Below are 23,172 nucleotides of genomic sequence, written 5' to 3'. Positions count from 1 at the left end.
TTAAATATTGGGGTCTATATTATAACAATGAATGATCAAATGATCGAACATTGTTATATCGAACTCAAACGTTCGAATTCACAACACATCGAATTACCAGAACAGCGATTTTTTTTCCCAGGGAAAAAAATCGCTGTCCCCCCCCAAAAAAAAACCACATTCAAACATTACATAAAGTGGAGGGCTTTGCCCCCACACCCCCCGACATGGAGGTCTAGGCCCCCCACATCCACTACTAAAATATACCAACGCCGAGATCACACTACAGTGCCAAAAACGGCAAAGTGACAGAAGCAGCCAAGCGACTTCTTTCCCATGGAATGAATTAACTTATATGCCGCTTCGTCATTTTGCGTTTTCAACATTTGAAGTTCGACCAAGATGCATTTGACAAAATGTGTCTTCAGTCTTCTGATAGGAACCCAAATATTGCACTCTGGAGCCATGTCATTGGTTAATGAAAATGCAACACAGCTGTTTTGGATGCAATTAACAAGTCTGAGCCACATATTGGTGCACAGGCAATTACCTGTTAATGAGCATTACCTACAAAAGGCAATCAACTGCCTATGGGAAACAGGTCTGTATGTTGCTTTACCAAGACAAACTATGATTTAGCAAAATTTATTTTTGAGGATTTGCTCACAAAAGGATTACGTCACTTTACCAGGTATGTAATACATGTCCCCATATAATGGGATGCAGATGGGAGGATGGAGGTATGGGGAGTATGGAGTACAACAGTAGGCCTGTAGTACATCTATAGGAATGACATGTTGGTGATACTCTGCTGTCCAACAGCTATAGGCATGTCTCTCAACTGTGTCTGCTTTGAAACAAATCACAACTGTGGCCCTCTTTCTCCCTCCTACAATGGTCAGCTCCTGTACAAAAGCTAGTGGATTAGAGTTAGACATATTGACAGTAAGTAAGGGTGGACATAGCTGTAATATCACATGATGTACTGTTATTCAGCTCTTCTCAGTCTATGAATATCACACAGGAATAGTTCAGACATTGCAAAGGTGTCTCTGACTGTCCCTGATGTACTCTGGCTAGGTCACTGTTTTGTTGACATTCATACCTCATCACTTGAGAGCTATGATTAACATACCTGGCAACCTCCTACAGCAGGAATTCAGGTCATAGCCATTATTAGTGGGGGGGCACAGTCCTAACCTCAGTTACAGAGTGTACATATTGACCATACAAAATAATACTATGAATAGACTAACAGATATTACTGCATCATAAGTATATTCTGAGAGGTCTAGCATGTGGCAGCCAGATTCTCTATATTCTGACAACCATCAGTTATTGGCCAACCATTTCATAGGTTCATAGGTTCATAGGTGTGCACTAGGCTAAGGGCCCTGAAGCCTATATATGCCTAGCCCAAGAAGATTCCCTGGCATCATGCTGCCCAACATTAGTTTCCAGTGCCCCTGTCAAGCGAGGCCACTGAAGTGATCCCTGGGATGAACTTCCTATTGCCCATCCACTCATCAAGATTTCTCTTAAAGAGGGCCAGTGAAGTGCTCTGCTTGACGTGAATGGGAAGTTTGTTCCAGAGTATGGGACGTCTCTGGGTTAGGAACCTGTCCCTCCAGCATGTTCTGTTTATTGTGGTAATGAGGTTTAGGTCCCTGGAGCGTGTGGCATGGAGGGATTGGGATTTCTTTAGGTGTAGCATATCTAGCAGCTCTGGGTCAGACATGGCTTTGTAGGTCAAGCAGAGATCACCTCTAAGTAGGTGATAAGAGACAGTATAGCTGGAGTTTGTTGAGTCTATCCATATAGGGCATGTGTCTAAGGCCTAAGATCCTCTTAGTGAGGAATTTTCATGGCCTTTCCAGTTGTTGTAGGTGTCTGTTGAAGTGCATACCAAATGAAATGTTGTATTCTATAGTAGGTCTAATGAGGGATGAGTAGAGAGGGATTATGACCTCTTTCTTCCTGGATGAGAAACCTTTAGTAATGAGATGTGCCAAATAGAAGGACTTTCTGACTACAGTGGCAATGTGGTTATCAAAGGAGAGGTTGCTGTCAACCTGTGTCCCCAGGTCTCTTATCACACTTTCGGCATTTAGTGGACTACAGCCTATGTGGTAGTTCATGATCACTGAATTTTTCCCATAGGGAATGGAAATGCACTTTTTGGCATTGAGCTTAAGGCCATGGCTCTGGCACCAGTCATTGGTGTCAGTGAGCCCTTTTTTAGAATGTCTACATCATTTGGAGAATCAATAATGGCTCCCAGTTTGCAATCGTCTGTGAACTTGGTCAACCAAAGTTCTTTTGTGTTGGCTTGAACTTCAGAGAAGTAGATGCCAAACAGGAGAGGACCTAGGACCAATCCCTGTGGGACACCACTTGTAACTGGTCGGTAGTCATATATGGAGTCCACTACTTTCACAGTGTGCATTCTATCACTGAGCCAGTTGGCAACTCATCTTATGACATAGGAGTTTATCTCTAGTTTAGTGAGTCTATCTATGATTCATGAGTGAGGGATTGTGTTGAAGGCCTTGGCAAGATCTAGGTAGGCTGTGTGAACTACCTTGCCCTCATCCACAGCTCTGGTGACAGACTCAAAGAAGTCTATCAGGTTGAGCAGGCAGGATCTGCCATTCATAAACCCAAACTGCATGGGGTCCAGAGTTTGGAGATTCCCTATATCCTTATTTATAAGGTCCATGATGATGTGCTTCATAGCCTTACATATCAGACTTGTTAGGCTAATGGGGCGGTAGTTCCAAGGGTCTGTAGTTGCTCCCCCTTTGTGGAGTAGGATGACCATAGCAGTCAAGCATTTGGTAGGAACAAAGCCTGAAATGCAACTGTAACTGAACAGGGTACACAGGTGTGGTGCCAGTTCACTTTATAATTCATGTAGAACACAGCCAGGGATATTATTAGGTCCCATGGAAGCTGTATTCTTGGCGTTGGACAGTGTGGTTGTTACCTGTGTAGCTGTGATAATAGGGACTTAGCATTCCTCAGGTATTGTTATAGGCCCTTTAGGGGGTGAAAGGGGGGTAAAGTTCACACTGAACCTGTCTGCCAATATGTTGGCAATATCAGTTGGTTCTATATATGTATTGCCATTGTGCTATAACTCAGAGCAGACCTGAGTATTGCCATGTAAATTCCTGACATAACTATAGAATGCCTTGTGGTTGTCTTTAGAATCTGCAGCAATTTTGTTTTCATAGATAGCTTTAAAGGATTTGATGATGGATCTCAGTTTTTGCTGAGGCTGACAAGGGAGCTTTTCCACTCTTGGGACTTCACCCTTTTTTGCAACAGTTTTTTCCTTCTGTTGTAGAGTTTGTTTATGGTGGGGACCACCAGATTGGCTTCCATTTTTTGGAGAAGAGCATCTTGGTTCTGTTTGGTATGACCTGTTCCATGCCAGACATCCACATGTTTGTGCCAAAAGGACCACATATATCAGGGACATGTACTCATTCAGCAAACATCTCTGTACTGGAGAGATATGATGCCTACAGGGAAGATATACTACAGGAGGTTTGCATTGCTGTCTGTCAATGTGGCACACTGGTGTAGTTGGACTGTCCCCATATAGTTGTAATAACACACACCTATTTGTCTGACAGTGGCTGTATGACATAGTAGTGGGACTTTGACCATAAACCTACATAAACTACACCACAGTAGACGGCATTGATGGGTGTGGAGACATACACCAGACTCTGTCACGGCACACAGGGACATAACCGGTATTGCTACTATGTTGGTGATAGCCACACATGTAGTGTATTGAAAGGCTGCGGGGAATGATGTGGGGGGTAACAGTAGATAGTGCAGGCCATTTTAGTTGTGCAGGGTCTGTACATAGTAGATGTCCACCTTTCTGGTCATGTGATGTGTTCCCCTCTTACTGTCTTTCATGAAGGATGTATAGAAGGAGGCAGCCACCATTTTCAGCCGCTAAAAATAATGTTATCCTGGATGGCCTTAGACTGCATCATAACATTCTGCTGCCCAGGTGTTGCTAGCATCGTGAACAATGTGCAGTACTGCATGCTGACCTCATCATGGCAGTCAACCAAACAGGCCAACAGGACAGGACCTACGAGTAGCCTGACACTGAGCCCCAGATATGGTCGATGCTGCACAGCAAAGGGCAACCACTGTGGGCAGAGACTGTGCTGCCACCGGTGGATGGCCTGCAGCAGAACAACCACTGATGGCCACAGAGAAATTCCTGGTGAACCTGGGAACAACCACTACCTCACTAGCATACATCACCCCATACATCCTGGAGGTGGGTGCCACAGCGTCCACATCTGAGGATCATCCAGGTAAGCGTCCTGTATTCATCACTGTAATACTGTATCAGTCATTGTGGCAGCCTCTGCATACCAGTACATGGGTTTCAGGTTTATCTGCATTGGGGAGTGGCTTGAATGGACAGTTGTGCACACATTCACAGAATGTCAGCAATGTAGGCAGTATCACATTAACTACTGTACATGTGGATATATGCACATGTTACCATGTAACAATGCCACATGTGGTACAGCTGACAATACCTCTCCCTCACATTTCCATAGGTCCGTCAGGTATGGCTAGAGTCCAAGGTCCTGTACCTGGTAAGTGTGATACTGCCATTTAATGGATCATATATACCCTAAGAATATTAAGGGCTGCCATTTTGACCTACGCACAACTGTTATACTTAGCCAGAGTAGACTAGGTTGTATGTTCAGTTTGGATCAGTTAACTGGAGTGCATTGAATGTATAATCACAGTCGTGTATTTGCAGGAACATTAACACATTTGCACTTAATTTTATGAAGGAATATGCAGCCTGCTATACAGGAGGCAATCACTCACAGATGGGTGCTCACACACAATATGGAGATGGTACTTACCTGAGGCAGTGATACTATAGCTGGCATAGTATGGTCATGAAGGGTGCACTGTGTTTTACAGGTAGGTCTATCAGATACACTGACATATTGCTTATTTCACAGGTGTATCGTACTGGCATCATTAACCGGATGTTGCTGCAGTGCATGTTATAAAGGGCCTGTCTTGTATGTGTATGTTGTTGTGTGTTTGTGTGTTCTGCATGGGATCAGACATAAGATGTGATATGTGTAATGCAGTTGTGGCTCCTCATCTGTATGTGTCTGTGTGGATTACCATACATAATAGTGCAGGTAGTAATGTACTTATCTCATCTTCCTCCTCACAGGTGAACATGGGGGTTGGAGTCTGTCCCCCTCACAACCTGATATCAGTATCTCATTGGAATCTGATGATGATGGTGGCCATAGTGAGGCACAGGTGGGTTTGTTGGGGGCTGAATATGTCCCATGGGTTGACATCCCACTTCCTCCCCCATTGTCCCTGCACACAGTCAGTATGCCCACATATACCCAGTCCCCTGAGGCCACAGATCATAGGATCATAGGAGGTTACTAGGCTATTGGCCCTGAGACCCTTATAAGCCTAGCCAAGAGTTTAGCCCATGCTTAGACAAGTCAGCACCCAGAGTACCATTCCAGCAGGGACACAGATGGAATCCCAGGAGTGTATTTTCTATTTCCCATCCAGTTATCCAGGTTGCGGTTAAAAAGGGATAATGAGCTACTCTACTTGATGTGGAGAGGGAGTCTATTCCACAGATGGGGGAGTCCCTGGGACCCAAATCTGTCCCTCAAAAAAGTCCTATTGATATCACAAACAAGGTTGAGGTCATGCTCGAGTGGAACTTGACTTGCGGATCTGCAGCAGTGTCATCAAGGCAGGGTCTGAGATTCTTTGTATGCCAGACAGAGTTCGCCTCTGAGGAGTCTGTATGAAACTGAGTAGAGGGGCAGGGCTTTTAGCCTATCTGTGTAGGTTAGGTGTTTGAGGCCTGGATTCTCCTGCTGGGGAACCCCTGTGGTCTCTCCAGCTGCTTGATGTGCTTTCTGAGGAACATGCCAAAGGGGCATTGTACTCAATAATTGGCCTTATAAGGGAAGAATACAGGGATCTTATGACCTCTTTGTCCCTGGATGAGATACCCTTACTTATGAGGTGGGCCATGTAGAAAGCTTGCCATACAATGGAAGCAACATGATGGTCAAAAGTCAGGTTGCTATCAAGCTGGGTGCCCAAATTCCTCACTACTGATTGTGTACTTAGGATGTTGTTATTAATGTGATATGTGGAGATGTCACTCTCCGCAAAGGGGATGATGATGCATTTTTGGGCATTCAGCTTGAGGGCATGTTTCTGGCATCAGTCATTTGTTTGGGTGAGACTTTCTTGGAGGACGTCTGCATCACTTGAGGAATTGATGACTGTGCCCAGCTTGCAGTCATCTGAAAACTTGGTCAGCCATAGCCCACTGGTTTTGGCCTAGACCTCAAAGAAATATATCCTGAACAACAGAGGCCCCAAGACTGCTCCCTGGGGTACGCTGCTCATTACGGGTCTGCTGTTTAAGGTGGCTTCCCCTATTTTGATTAGGTGGGTTCTATCAGTGAGCCAGTTTGCTACCCATCTGGTAACATATGGATTTATGCCTAGTTGAGAGAGTTTATCTACTATGCCCAAGTGGAGAATAGTGTCGAAGGCTTTGGCTAGGTCAGGGTAGGCGGTGTCCACCATCTTCCCCTCGTCCATGGCTTTGGTGACTGTCTGAAAGATGTCAACCAGATTTAACAGACATGACCTCCTATTGACAAAGCCAAACTGTGTGGGGTTGAGTGTTTGGAGGTCACCAATGTCCTTGTTAATGAGGTCGATGATAATCCATTCCATGGCCTTGCAGATCAGATTAGTAAGGCTGATAGGTCTATAATTTCCTGGATTGGTGGACACTCCACCTTTGTGCAAAGGGATGACAGTGGCTGTCCTCCACTTGGCTGAGACAAAGCCAGTATAATGCCTAATGGTGCTGCAAGTTCATGCAGTTCTGAACAGATCTGGGTGTTTGCTTTGAGATTTGGGACATATGTGAATAAGGCCTTATGATTGTCTCTAGTAGATGTGGCCAATTTGGACTCGAAGTTTGCTTTAGAGGATTTCACTAGTGCTCTTATTTGCTTGTTTAGGCTAAGGAGAGACTGCTCCCAATTGGGCACCTGCTCCTTCTTGGTCCTGGACAGCAATTTTTTTCCTTTTGTTATATAGTTTATTTATTGCAGATGTCCACCAGACAAGCTTACTCTTCTTTGCAGAGGATGATTTTGTCCTGTCAGGTATTCCTGATTCCATGCATCTATGTAAATGCTTATATAGTACTTTGGTGTTAATTTGGACATTGGTGCCAGTTCCTGCAGTAGGGGAGGAGGCTGTGAAGCTGTTTATACCATCCCTCAGGAGGTTGTATTTTTTTGCCTTTGAGAGGGCAGTGATGACCTGCTCCCTAGAGATAAGGGGTGAGGGCCAGATACAAGGGATGTCCTGATTTACTCATGGGGGACAGAAGAGAAACGTTTTTGCTGAATCTGTCAGCCAGTAGATTGGCTATATCTACAGCATTTGTGTATGTGGTGCCCTTGCTTGTATAGTACTTTGGTGTAGATTTGGACATTGGTGCCAGTTCCTGCAGTGGGGGAGGAGGCTGTGAAGCTGTTTATACCATCCCTCAGGAGGTTGTAATCAGCTTTGGAGAAGTTTTTTTGTTTGACCCTAGCTAGATGTGGGTGAGGGGATATGGTGACTTCGAAAGTGACCGCTTTGTGGTCAGATCTTATCAGGGAGGATGATACCGTATGGGTGCTGCAGTGGTTACTCATGTTAGTTAATACCAAGTCCAAGATATTATCACTTCTTGTAGGGGTATCAACTAGCTCTTTCAAGGCATTTTCATTGATAAAATTGAGGAATCTCTGGACATTTGTGTTCTGGCATGAGCAGCTTTTCCAATCTATGGTTGGATAATTAAAGTCACCCAGGATCAGGGTAAAGGGTTGAATCTTGATAGATTTGATGAGGTCCAGATATGTGGAGTGGGCATCTTGAGTCAAAATTGGGGGCCTGTAGATAGCTATAATTTGAATAGGTGTCTTGTTAATGGTTAACTGGACCTGGAGTGTCTCCTGTGTGTCATAATGTTTGACCAGCCTGGAGGTGTGTGTGTCTTTAATATATATATTGAAACTCCACCTCCCTTGGCTTTGCTGCCCACATTTTGGCATCTGAATGTATGATAGGCTAAGTAACCAGGTAAGTCTGGGGTGCTCTCCACAGCTTTGAACCAGGTTTCTGTGACTACACAAATGTCAGCATCTTCCATGGTTAAGAATGCTTGCAATGAGTGCAGTTTCATGTTTAGACTCCTAGCATTTAGCAGCATGAATTTTAATTTGGGTTTTGTTGAGAACTTTATGTTGGTAGTATCAACCTCATGACTTTTCCTAAAAAAGGGACTATGGGGGAGGCGAGGACCTTTGCCAGAAGCCTGAAGCCCAAGTGAGACAAATCAGGCCATCTCTAGCAAAGCATTGTGGTCTGTCATTCATATCTTCCCAGGCTGTCAGGCACTGGATCCTCCTGGAATGACACCAGAGACTAAGCCAACTGTTAAAGTCAATCATTTTCTGTTTGTATGGAGGCATCATTCTGGGTGATGGTAGAATGCTGCTTAAGGCTAGGGACATACCTGCCTGGGACACATATTCAGTGAGCTCAATCATGTCTCTCTTCATATAGTCCAGGGAGGTACATCTGAAGTAGTTCACACCAACATGGACTATGACAGAGTCATAACAGTATCTGTTGTTGAGAGACTTGAGTGCATGAGTGATATGGTGGATTCTGGCACCTGACAAATAACTAACTGTGACTTTCTCCTTATCCATCCTAGTGAGAGGTACATCTATGTGTCTCACAATGGTGTCTCCTATGACTAATATGTTGGGTTTATGCTTAGGCCTTAGTGGTTGAGAGACACTGGTATGTGGACTATGCATGGTATGTGGTGTGCAGGGTTGTGGAGTTCTAGTGTGTTTTTGTCTCTGAGATCTCCTTTGTTTGGGTTTGTTTTTGTTGAGAACCTCTGCATATGTGGGTGTCTGTTGTGTAGCTATGGGTGGTGTTTGAGGTGTAGTGATTGTGTTGACAACCTTTTCAGTGCAGATATACTGGCTTGTGAGGGAGAGAGCATAGATGGTCGCTTCTTTATGCAATTGCATCTCTCACAAATTGTGTTCCTTGGTGGTAGTAGTAGATGGTTGTCCATGTACATGAGGCAGTTTCTACACTGTCTCAGGGTGCCCATATCAACCAGGCTGGCAGGAGAAACCATAGGAAATTGTCCATCCATATTTGTCAGAATCTGTGGGAGAGAGGTCAGGGAGAGCTAAGGGATAGGCCTAAAGCCCAAGTGCTTAAACAAAAACTAAGAGGCTTAGAATAACACTAAAAATTTAAACAGACTAAAAACAAGCAGTATTAAATGCAGCAGGGAAGATGCAATTCAACACTTTAGAGAACAAGCAGCAGAAAAACTAAGATGAAGTGATAGAGTAGGAGGAAGAAACAAATACTGTAAAAGCAGCTGAATAAAGTTGTTTTTTTGTTTAATAAAGTGGAAAGGGAGAAAGGAGATAATTCAAGGTTAAGAAACTAAGGGGTTGGCCTTCCCAAACATTCTCTCTGTATTAGGTAGAATGAGCTAATGACACTGGATGGGGAAGAGGGTCTCAGATCAAATTGACAGTAACAAAAGTGATTTAATAGGCCCTGTAAGGAAGAACATTTCAGTACTATATTAGTTCAGATTACTTTACTGCAGTAAAATACAGTAAGAATAGTAGGCAGCAGACAACAAAAAAGTGGTGCTGGAGGTACTGTCACTACAGGAGTGCGATGCAGATATTGGACAGTGTGGTGACATTGAACAGGACAGTGTGGCAACTATGGCATCAGTGAGTCTAGACACTGGCCATAGCCAGAGAGCTGGTGACGTCCCACAAATGCAGACTGACAGGGGTGCTCAGAGGAGGACTGCTGCCCATCCACCACCTGTCACAGGTGTCACATCACGTGTCACTCACCACATGTTTCAGTCCATCATAGAGGCACAGGCACATTCTGAATGCAAGATCAGACTGATGCTCAGGATTATGGAAGCAGCACAGTCTGACATCCATGACTTCTTCCACTGCATTGGTGACAACATGGATGTGAGGCAGTGTCAGTGTTTCACCACACATTTGTGCTGGAACATCTTGTTGGAGTAGGGCATCAGACATGTGGATGTATGTCAGCAGCACCATCGACTGACAGTCCACGTCTCCATGCAAATTGCTCCTGTAGTGGCAGTACCTCCAGCATCACAGGAGGGAGTGTGTTACCCACACCATGACATGGCAGGCCATGGGCACATGTTCCTAAGAGGTCCCATGGGGGAAACAGGCCTAGAGTCAGCAATCACTACCAGCTACTAGCTCTGCATCTGACATTGGGCAGGGTGGTGCTAGTGCCATTTCTGGCAGAGCCAATTTCCATGTTCTTGGCTCGAGACAGTGAACTCTGCAGTCTGCCATGTACAGTTTACAGCTGTCCAACATACACATGTGTTGGGCTAGCACTGGGCTTGACTGTTTGCATGCATACACTCAAGCATCACTGTCACATGCAGGTCACCAACAGACACACATGGCGCCTCCCCGTGGCCCACATAACCAGCACCCCTTCCTGACTCACACACATGCTGTCAACTGTTTGGCACAGCCTAGGCCTCTGGCACCCCCGCACCACACTCTGTACATGTGATGATACCTGTGCCACATGCCTGCCATCCATGCCATCGATGCAGGGACATGCAAATATGTATCTGACACACAGGGTGATTATATTATTTTACATGCAGGTTTTGTAGTGCTGTAGTATTTTGCCTTGTGAGCTATTGTGGGCAAGACAGGTGCTGTATACTGGCATGTGTGATGAGTCCACATCAAAGTTTATGTATTTTTGTTTCATGATGTTAGACTGCTGGTAGTGTTGCAGACTGACAGGTGTCTCACATAACTGTGTATGTTTCTGTTCCAGGAGTCTTTTTGTCTTAGATATGGAGAATTGTTGGCAATATAGTGGCAAAGGATGGCATGGGAGCACAGCAGACATATGACATCAACAAGATATGGCTGTATACATGCATGGTTATCTAGGTGCGTATGTGTAGAACAGTGTGTCAGGGACAAAGGGAGCAGTCAGGGTAATCACGCATGCATACTCTATGACAAGACCTGCTACTCTTGATATATGTCACCTGGGTGTTCAGTACATACAAATGTAGATGGTAGCAGACAACATTTATGCCTAGGTAAATGTGGGCTATTTAGGGCCAGCAGCAAGTCATAGAGAAGTAAAATGCATGATCATTGCACACACATATGGCCATATGTGTACGACTGCACAGGAATATATTTGTATACACACACACACACACACACACACACACACACACACACACACACACACACACACACACACACACAAAAACAATTGTTTGTTGTGAGAGTAGAACCCCTACCTAACTAGTAAGTGCTTATCACAGCCACCACTGAGCTTAGCTGTTATTAGATTGTCACCCAGTGCTGTTCAGGTGGATGACATCAGCAGGCCTTGTAAAGGAGACCAATGGGGAGGTTGACAGGGAATCACAGGGCCTTAAAATGTATAACCATTGCACAGAGATAGGCAATGCAGGCATGTGTACACTGCTGCAAGGGGATATATGTACACACACACACACACACACACACACACACACACACACACACACACACACACACACACACACAAACTTGCCTGTTGTGAGATTAGAACCTCTACTTAGCTAGTAGCATACACTATAGCACTAAGTACTTAACACATGCAGCATGGACTTATTTGTTATGAAATTCTTAGCTAGTGCTATCAAGGTAGATGACATCAGCAGACCTTGTAAAGGATGTCAATGGGGAAGTTGACAGGGAGTCCCAGGACCTTAAAATGTATAACCATTGCACAGAGATACAGATATGTGTACACTGTTGTAGGGGGTATATGTTGACACACACACAGCGCTGCCTGTTGTGAGATTAGAACCCCTACCTATCTAGTAGTATACACTATAGGATTATGGACTTATCGCATGTGCCATGGCGCTTACGTGTTGGATGACATCAGCAGGTGTTGACAGGGAGGCCAATGTTAAGGAGGATGCTGGTCACAGGGCCATAAAATGATTAATCATTGCACAGACATAGGCCAGATTGGCATGTCTGCACTGCTGTAAGGGGAATATCTGTACACACACACACACACACACACACACACACACACACACACACACACACACACACACACACACACACACACACACACACACACATACATAAGGTGGCTGAAGTGAGATTAGAACTCCTACCTACCTACTATTACATGCTAGAGCTCGCAGTACTTATTGCATGCACAACCAGTTAAATCTGTTGTATATGTGGCTGTAGCCACAGTACTTGTGGACTACACAAAGTGGCCTTGTATTACACAGCATGTGAGGCCTGCAGAGTGAACCTGCTTTATGCTGTTAGTGTATCTAGTGTCCTAGCAGTGGGGTACCTGTTAATACCTCTGCTATGTGTGTACAGGTACCATATATATATATATATATATATATATATATATATATATATATATATATATATATATATATCTATATATATATATATATATATATATATATATATATATATATATATATATATATATATATATATATAGATATATAGATATATATGTATATATATATTTATATATTTATATATATATATATGTGTGTGTGTGTGTGTGTGTGTGTGCCACATACTGATAGCTAGGGTAATCATACGTGAGAGGGATAGGGAGAGACAGATACATATACATAGCTGTCTGTATGCACAGACATATTTTCACATATCAGTTCTTTAGGCAGATGAGGCCTCAGACATGGGCTCAAGTTAGCTAAGTGCAGGAGTATGCCCAGTGTAACTGTCAGTACTTACACAGTGACTCGGTGACTCCAGGCCAGACCTACCTATACTCCAGTCTGGGATTTTGTGTGCTGGAGATCTTTGGCTGCTGCACCTGTTTCCACACTCCAGCACCTCCCTGATATTATGTCCAAGGCATTCCCCGGCTGTTTCTTGAACTTAATATGTGACTCTTACTTAACACTGTACAGATTTGCCTTTACGGAATAAAGACAAACATTTGGGATTCAGACCGCAAACACTTCAGGAGACTCATGGTAATGCAACACCTGCTATTCTACCAATTGTTTACATTTTTAAGTGCAATATTTAACACTTGCCTCTATTTTTGGGCCTTTGTTGTCCCACTGCTATTCATGGCTTTGGCCAGATTTTTTGCTGCAGGAGGTTGAAAGGTTTGATGTGACTGGGGTACATGCTATAACACCACATACAGGGTGACATTTTGCATACCTCTCCCTGTACATGGTTTTGCAGTATGTCCAGCCTATTGCCCCATATTTGTGCTCTGTTCCTCATACAGTTTTGGTTTTCCAGTACTATACTGTAAAATGCAGGCACTGCAGTTTTGTAACTACTGAGACATTTAAGTGATGGCCTTTACATCGTGCAGCTAATCTGACCTGTTGCAACCTGGCATTGTCCAGCTGTCTTGCAGTAAGAGATTGCAACATTATGACAGTCTGTGGGAGTCCTACCATATGAGTAACTCACATGCAAAAGTTGTAGATGCCACTAGCATCAAACCATCAGCACAATCACCCATGCTAATGTCCTTATCCTAGTGAGCCACACCATAAAGTGAGGTGTAATTCCTCACACTATCAGCAGCAGACAGACATACACTTTAACCCCTGTGTATTGTGGAAAATAGAACATGTAGTCAGGTTCTTTGGAACAGCCCTGGGATTGTGTGGTCTGCGGATATATCCTTGCAAACATACTGTTACTGCAGTTGTATGGGAACACTGATGTGCAGGGGGTAGGACACTCTGGCATTAACATTTGTGCGTCTGCCCTAGGTCCCCGCTGTTTGGCATTTCCCTTGCATACTGCAGTGGATTTTTCAGCCATGTGGCCTAATGCATATTATGGGGCACTCAGTATTGGACAGAGTACTTGTTGTTCCACATACCTGTTAGCTCTCTACATGTAGCCCAGTAGCCCACTCTATTCCCTTGCATACATGCAGCAGGTCCATACATATGCTACCATAGTCTAGTACCCCGTACATTTGCTGTAAAGGAGAGTGACATACCTTGAGAATGCAGAAGTTGAGGTACCTGTGTTTAAGGGCTGACTCTGTCTGATACATGCAGTACACAGCTAATACATGGTAAGGTACAGGTTGTGTGGTATGGCTGGCATCCTTTTTACTACGTATGTGAGTCGGAGTAAGGTGTCAGTGCATAGGACCCTAAGTTGTCAGCATATGTGCTATGTGCTGCCTCTTTGCCAAGGCCAGGGCACACTGGGCAAGCCTATGTCTGCCTACAGGGACAGCCTCAGGAGGTTCCTCCTCCAAGTCCTCCTGTGGGTGTGGCTGTGGGGACCTAAGCATTGGTGGGGGGCTGTGTGTCCATTCCCTGTGATGATCCTGCCACAGCTGTTTCTGCAGGACCATATTGTGTAGCATGGCACATACTGTGAACATCTGTGCACATGTTAGTAAAACACAAAACACCGAAGCAACTGTAATCTTCCCAAGACTTTAATGTTAGCGTTTTTATCTAAAATAAAATAATGCTTAGACTTCTTCAGGTCTGAAGAAGTCTAAGCATTATTTTAGATGAAAGTGCTAACATTAAAGTCTTGGGAAGATTACAGCTGCTTTGTTGTTTTGTGTTTTACTAGTGTCTTGGTTTTTTGGTTTCCATCTGTGCACATGTTGCTGGAGAGTACTGCAGGGCTCCACCAGATATATCAAAGCACTGGAACCATAATTTGAGCAGCCCAAACACACAGTCTATGATGTTCCTAGTTTGTGTGTGTGCCTCATTATGGGATTCTTCGCTAGGTGTGTGTGCATTTTTGATGGGTGCCATCATCTACGGTTCCAGTGCATAGCCAGCATCCCCCAATAGATGGCTGTATGGGATATCCCCCCTGGCAAATATCTGGTACATCTGTGATGCATGCCAGATATGGGAGTTGTGATAACTGCCAGGGCTGCCAGCACACACATTCATGATAATGCCCTGGGAATTGCACACGACCTGGCAGTTGATGGAGTGATACCCCTTGCAGTTGACATAGACTCTACCCTCAACACCAGGTGGTGCTTTGATGTGTACATGAGTGCAGTCTATGGCATCCAGTACCTCAGGTTAGTGTGCTATATGGTAGAAGAGATGCATATTGCTGGCCCTCTCCTCAGAGGTGCAGGGTAAATAAAAGTGCTCACTGGCATGTGTTTGCATGGCAGCCAGGGACTGGCTGCTAATGCCTGTGAGACCCCATCATATCCCCAGTTGGTCTTTGAAAAGTGCCTGTAGCTAGTATTCTAAGGGCTACAAATACCTTTGTTTCCATTGGGATGGGCTCCCCTCTGTGGGCTCTGGGTCTAAGATGAGGGCGGCAGAGCTCTGTGAGTTCTTGTAGTATTTTTTTAAAAACGTTTTAAAAATCTTATTTTTAAATTTCGGTAATAACGGCCACACAGGTAAAAAATGCAATCTCCAAAGCTAAGAATACAGCATCCATGGGACCAGATGACATCCCAGGCTGCGTACTACATGCACTACAAAATGAACTGGCACCTCACTTAAGTGTCATGTTTAATCATAGCCTCACCTCAGGCTTCATGTCCACTGAGTGGCGCACAGCTACAGTTATCCCACTCCACAAGGAGGGATCCATCTTGGATCCTGGGAACTACACTCCCATCAGTCTGACAAGCCTGATCTGCAAGGCCATTGAATGTATTATCATGGAACTTATAAACAAAGACATTGGCAACTTCAAACACTGGACCCCACCCAGTTTGGGTTCATGAAGGGCCGATCTTGTCTCCTGAACCTGATTGACTTCTTTGAATCAGTTTCCAGAGCTGTGGATGAGGCTAAGGCAGTCTACACAGCCTATCTGGACCTTGCCAAGGTATTTGACACCATCCCCCACTCTGGAATCATAGACTTACTAAGCTGGGCATTAATCTCTATGTCACTCGATGGGTTGCCAACTGGCTTACTGACAGAACCCACACTGTAAAAGTAGCCAACTCCAAATCCAGCTCCAGACAAGTGACAAGTGGAAGACCTCAGGGTTCAGTCTTGGGACCACTCTTGTTTGGCATCTACTTTTCTGAAGTACAGGCCAACACTAAGGGACTCTGGCTAGCAAAATTCTCAGATGACTGCAAACTGGGAGCCATTATTGAATCCCCAAATGATGTGGATACTCTACAAAAGGGCCTTACAGAAACAGATGCTTGGTACCAGAGCCATGGGCTCAAGCTCAATGCCAAGAAATGTATAGTTATCCCCTTTGGGAAAAAAACATGTACCCATGAATTACCACATAGGTGGCAGTACACTAAACACCAAAAGTGTGATAAGAGACTTAGGGACACAGGTGGACAGTGGTCTCACCTTCGATAACCACATCACCACAACAGTCAGGAAATCTTTCTATGTGGCACACCTCATCACTAAGGGCTTTTCATCCAGAAAAAAGGAGGTCATTGTCCCACTGTACTCATCTCTCATTAGACCCATTATAGAATACAATGTCCTGTTTGGTATGTACCTCTCAAGACATCTACAACAGCTGGAAAGGCCACAGAAATACCTCACTAAAAGAATCACAGGCCTAGAGAAGATGCCCTATGCTGACCGCCTTAAAAAACTCCATCTATACTCTGTTGCATATCATCTACTCAGAGGCGATCTCTGCTTAACATATAAGGCCATGTCAAACCCAGAGCTGTTGGACATGCTACATTTAAAGAAATCCCAATCCCTCAGAGTCACATGCTCCAGGGGTCTAAACCTTGTTATCACAATAAACAAAACATGCTGGAGGGATAGGTTCCTGACCCAGAGACTCCCCAGACTCTGGAATAGATTGCCCATACATGTCAAGCAGAGTGCCTCTTTGGCCTCTTCAAAAGGAACCTTGATGATTGGATGGGAGAAAGGAAATTCACCCCGGGGATCATGTCAGTCACCCTGCTAGATAGGGGTCCAGGGAAGTAAATAGTGTGGGAAGAAATAGCCAGGGAATTATTATGGCTAGGCTTGTATAGGCCCTAGGGCCAATAGCTTAGTACCAACCTATGAACCTATGAACATATGTCCCTGTCCACCATGTAGTGCTCTACAATCTCCAGCTCATGTAGCTCCTGGAAGGTTACTCTGGGCCTGAACACTCTTCTCCTTCTCAGTCTAGGTGTATTGTCAGCAGTAGCATCTGCACTGATGACCTCAGCATCTAGCACATACAGATGTAGCCAAGCTGCAGCAGCCCCTAGTATTTTCTCAGTTAAAATTCCCAAGTCTGTACTCCAGTGGTGCAGAGTATGGGGGAAAAATCAGATTGCAGGGTGTATGCATACTTTATAGTACTCTGCTGCAGATGCAGCTTGTGTGATTGGCAAACTATAATACATTCCACCTGCCAAGTACATCATTGAGGGATTTGAATGGCCCAGTTTAAGTGGAGCAGGGGGCATCAATTATTTATACATGATTGGCTTTCCCAGGCAATTTTCTTTGTTTCTTTTTTTTTTTAACTGCCTTCCCTTCTAAGCACTGTGGCGTGGTGAGCATACCCTTGCCACTGGTATAAACAATGCTCAGCAGTCTAGACTCACCCCCATGGGTGGACACGCTCAGTACAGTAGTGTATCATGCAAGCATGCTCAAGCCAGCTAAAACACACTCCCCACAGCTAAATAAAGCTTAGCAGCACTGGACACACCCCCTTACTTATTTGAGCAGTGTGCCACACAAACAGGTGCCGCTGATCTCCAATGTGCTTAAACAGATAGTGGCACACCACCTTTTGATGTTAGCTAGCTCTCCTGTGGATATCAACACAGTTCTGAGGCTACACGGATTTTATCTGCGGGTATGGAAGCCCATTTTTGCTGTTTAGTAACCCCAGCTCATTTGCATACAGATCCATGCACACAACCTGGATACTACACTATTTCAGGGCCTGCCTCCTTAGCAACCACAAAAATCTACCTTTGTACACACTCCACACAAGCTTCTATAATCCATTATTGTCACATATTTATTATTTTATGTTTTTATATTTCTAAATATTTTTTTTTGCATAATGGCATGTGTGTGTGCTGCTGTGTGCTGAGCAAACATAACAAGGCTATTAAAAAAATATTTATTTTATATTATTTCCCATTACATTTTGGACAGACAGAGCATAGATTTGCACATATCTGTTTCTGTTATGCTATTTCTGACCTTCTAACTGGGCTTTTACAGCCCATGTTCACTTTTTAATTTCTTGTACATGGAAATTTTCCATGTACACTTTGCGCACTAACACAGGGAAGGCAGAACTGCCTATCTACTTGCTGGATCACTCCAGCACCCTTGTTTGCATGCAATTCACCTGCTTATGAGATGATTTGCATGCCACAGACATGTCTGTGTTTGCACACTTGTCCACCCCCCTCAGCTCTGTTTACTGGATTGCACGGATGCTTACTTCCATGTAAGCTCTGTATCCTATGCCTGCACTGAAAATTAATCCATGAAGGCTTTACTGAATTCCTCCTACAATGTTTGTCACTGTACAATGACCAGCTGTTATTGATGGCTTCTCTCTAACATTCTCTTCTACCATTCCGGTACTTAAATCTGAGAGACAATCTGCTAACACGGTAAGTAAGACTTTAGTCATGACCCAGGCCAAAGGAAAATAAACAGATATAAGCATTAAACAATCAATAATTACATAGCAAGATCAGTGTCTCTGCTTGAGAAAATGCATGCAATGCATTTCCAACAATACAGACAAAGATATAGGGCAAGGCTCCAATGAAAAGGGAACAGTTGCACAAATTACTGGGCTGCTCAGTACGTATAAGATTTGCAGTGTACATTGCGCACGTGTCACATGCAAATAGAATTTCAGTTTGTCAGTTACAGTTTACAGAGTCATGTTTTCTGCATGGCCTATAAACTTACTATTAGTGACAATTTATTATTAAAATGCCAGTTACTGGAAGACTGCAACAGCTTTGTAGACAGTATATAAATGTTTTACCATAAGATATTCATTTAACAGTTGCATGCATAGCCTTGATGTTATATTATAGTGCTCTTTATGCTTATATAATAGCCAAACACGTCTACTGATCCTGCAAGCACTACTCTTTCTGTGGTTGTTTTGGACAGAGACATTTACTAGAGAATCTGTTGGAAGACATGTTATCAGAAGCTAGATGCTGCCTACACTTTAAAGCTATCTATAGAATAGACTTTGCTTTTTTACTTTTAAGGATGTTTGAAACCACTCTGTGGAAATAGTACTGCAAAACACGCTATCCCATTTTTATTCGTGTTAGTTGGACTTGTGTAGTTGGTTGCATCATTCGAATGGAAAATGCATTTGTTTTTTGTGATTGCTTAATGAGCTTACCAGTATAGGGCATTGTGGCATATAGTACATATTGGACACTAAAATGGCAAGAAATGTGTTATTTAATAAACAAATACTTTGATTTTTTTTAACTTAAGACAGTGATTTTCTCCTTTTGGAGCTAGCAATATGAATTCACATATTTACTTATGAAATATGTAAAGGGATGACTGGCTCCAAATGGAAAATAGGCACTGTTGTAAGTGGGAACGCAAATTCCTTCTGTGTGGGTAAGGCTTGTTTTGGTATAGCATGACTGGAATACTTCCACAGAACTAGGACATATTGCAAGCCATATTAAGTTGTGTGCTAGTTATAAGTTTTAGGTTGTAGGAATGCATGTCAAGGACAGTGAGGTGTCAAGGTGGGCTGTTGGATAACTGAACATGTTAATTCATTACCTGGCTCAGCCATCAAGGTAGGTAACATACCAGAACTCTGCAGCTTTTTATCATGTTGTAAACAAAAGATAACAGTCACCTAACTGGAACCAAAAGATACATCAGTTTTAAAGTAATTCAAAATTTTCTATGTATGTTGAGTGGCACAAATTATAAGGTTATTGATATGTGAACTGCCATTGCGTTAGCTTTTATTCTAGGTACAGCATTAACAAAGTACAGTTATGTAAGTAAACTTTCCATAACAGTATACGCTGCTACAATAGCCATAGCTATATGGGTTATGTCCTTCTAAGGATATAACAACCTGACATCTTCCAAAGCTTTAGGGCACCTTCCGCATGCCAAAACCATTAATCAGCTCAAGCTGTGATGACTAAAAAGTAAGGGTTGGGCGCCAAGCCCTTCAGAGCTCTTGGGTTAATAGTGGGAAGCTAAAGTACTGACAAGGGCAGTGCAATACAGTGCAAGGACAGAAAATAAAATAAAATACCACACTCTGGCAAAAATGACATTCAAAAATAAGGGAGATGGGAGGAGGGAGCTGCTGGTATGAGACCAGGTGGTATGAACCTTGGCTGTAGATGATTGTCACTGTTAAAGTGACCCCATGACCCCATGTGTAAAAATGGGAAAAAAGGGTTGTGGATGGGGATGGGGAATGGAGCAACTCTACTGCAACAGTAATCTTTCATATATTTACTGTTCTGATAAGTTTATTTACATAACAGTACTATGTTCATCATATGAATCAGTGCTGCAGTAGCCTTAGGTTCATGACCAGTTACCATAGCTTAGTCTGACTGGGAGGAGGAAGGATGAGGGTTCAGGATCTCCTTGAGAAAAGTCCTTGCAAAGCCTGTCTTAGACCTGGAGAAGGCATCTAGTTTAAAGTGCTTTATAAAAGTGTGCATGGAGAATAAAGGTGCTGTGTCTAGAGTACATCTAGAATTTAAACCTGTCCAAAATGCCACAGGTAAAGTCAGGGCCATGGTAGAAAGAACCTTGACTCTACCTGGAAATGTTCTATTGTGGTGGTTAAAAAAAAGGTAATACCATCAGGCAACCATTGTGAAATAGTTTGTTTTGACACAGGTTGTCCATTTTTCTTACTTTCACAAGAAATGAGCAATTGATTAGAGTTCCAGAACAATTTTGTTCTGCCAAGAAAGAACGCAAGTTGTCTGTGAACAATCAAGGTGTGGAATAGCCTTTCTCCCTCATTTGTAGGTTCTTTAAAGAAGGGAGGAAATATATAGCTTGGTTCAGAGTAAGCTGAGATACCACGTTGGGCATAAAAATGGATTAGTTATTAAGGAATCCCTACCTTCGTACAAAATGAGATAGGGTTGCCTCTCCCTAAGAGCTTGCAACGTAGATACTCTTCTTGAGGTGGTCAGATCACTTAGTAATATTATTTTCCATTCTATGACCTTCAAGTCAGCCTGATGACTTGATTCAAATGGAGCAAGAGTTAGTTTTTCTAACACAAAATTAAGATCTCAAGGAGGAACCACCTGTTTTCTAGGGGGCTTCATATGCAACACCTTTTCAAAAACAGTTTTACATAAGAATGCAAGGAAAGAAGGGGATCCATGGGCAGATATGCTGACGTTGCTGAAGAATGTACCGTGTGTAAGGAGTAAGACAGGCCAGAGGATATTCATTTTCACAAATAATGTAGGACAAGACAAATGCTAGCCCCATATGGGGGCTGATTCTTTTCTTGGCACCAACTAGAAAACCTTTTTCCTTTTACTAAAGTATGCTTTATTAGTAGCAACATTTTCTTACCTCTTTTAATACCTCCTGCACAGCCTCAGGAAAAAAGTGCCTAAAAGGTATTAAGGTTCTTTTATCCAAGCAGTCAGTTGTTGTTTTGGAGTCAGGATGTGTTAAAAAGCTCTGGTCTTATGTGAGTTGATCTAGTCTGTGATGAAACTTGCAGTAACTGCCTTTGGCCATTTCCAAAAGAAATTAATAACAATGTTTATTGGGCTAGAAGGAAGTCACCAAAATGATCTTTGAGGAATCCTTCTGAATTTTAAAAATGACCATGGCTATTACTGAAAAGAGGGGAAAGCATTCAGGGGCATTTTTATCCACTGAAAAGAAAAAGCATGTGGCTTCCAGGTCTTCTTGCATGGAGTCCTGTAGTAGAATTTTGCCAACTGACTGTTGTGTGTGTAGGCAAAAAGATCTATTTGTGGAATCCCCCACAGATGGATCAATTTCTGGAAGATCTATTGATTCAAATTCCATTTGTGAGAATCTGTCTTAGTCCTGCTCAGCTTATCTGCTACACAAATTTCCTCTGACAGCATGTAAGATGCCTGTAGAGTGAGATTTTGCTGAAAAGCTATGTACCAGGCTACCATAGCTATTCATGGACATAGGGTGAGATCTGGTTCTCCCTTCCTTGTTTTTGTATGAAATCAATACAGTATTGTCCGTAAAGAGTTTAAGTCTGATGAAGCGTTCTTGAAACGTGAAAGCGCTTACTTGCTGCAGTATTAAAGTTTTTTATTTATTTTCATTTGGTCGTGTTGAGCCTCTTCTGTTCTTGGACTATTGGATTTTGTATATCGGTGGAAGGCTCTTTACTCAGTGCTACTTTGTTGGTTATATATTGTCCGTAAAGACTTGTAGAGGTCTCAGAGACCATAGATGTGTGAGGACTGCTACTAAAATGTATTAGTTTCAAGATTATTGTATCATGGAGAAAAAAATAACTGAGATAGAAGAATTTTGAACTCTGCATGCAGAAAAAAAGACACAGAGAATTTATAAGTGCCAACATCTCTTTTTATGTTTGTCTGTTTGGGCCTGTCATTTTTTTCCCCAAAGTCCCTGCACTGTTTTCTCCATAGACACTGCTGCCCAAGCAAAGCCTGAGGCAGCTATTGCAAATGACTGTGCTGGAGCTGAGAGGGAAAATGGGAGGCCTGGATTCTGAGAAATTTGGTGTCTCTACCAAAAAAAAAAAAATCCCTTTTCTCAACCCCCAAAACTGGAAATTGAAATATCAGGGGATGTTAATATTGGGAAAAAATGATTTCAGGTACCATTAGAGTCTTACAAGAGGCATCATAACAATGACTGATGCCACGAGGCCCAGAATCCTAAGGCATTCCTTTGCTTATACAGTAGTCATAGTTGAAAACTCAGGAATA

This window comes from Protopterus annectens, chromosome 11.part0 (assembly GCF_019279795.1).
Source record: "Protopterus annectens isolate FY-2018-M chromosome 11.part0, PAN1.0, whole genome shotgun sequence".
Taxonomy (NCBI): Eukaryota; Metazoa; Chordata; order Ceratodontiformes; family Protopteridae; genus Protopterus; species Protopterus annectens.
Note: the sequence above shows the minus strand (reverse complement) of the source record.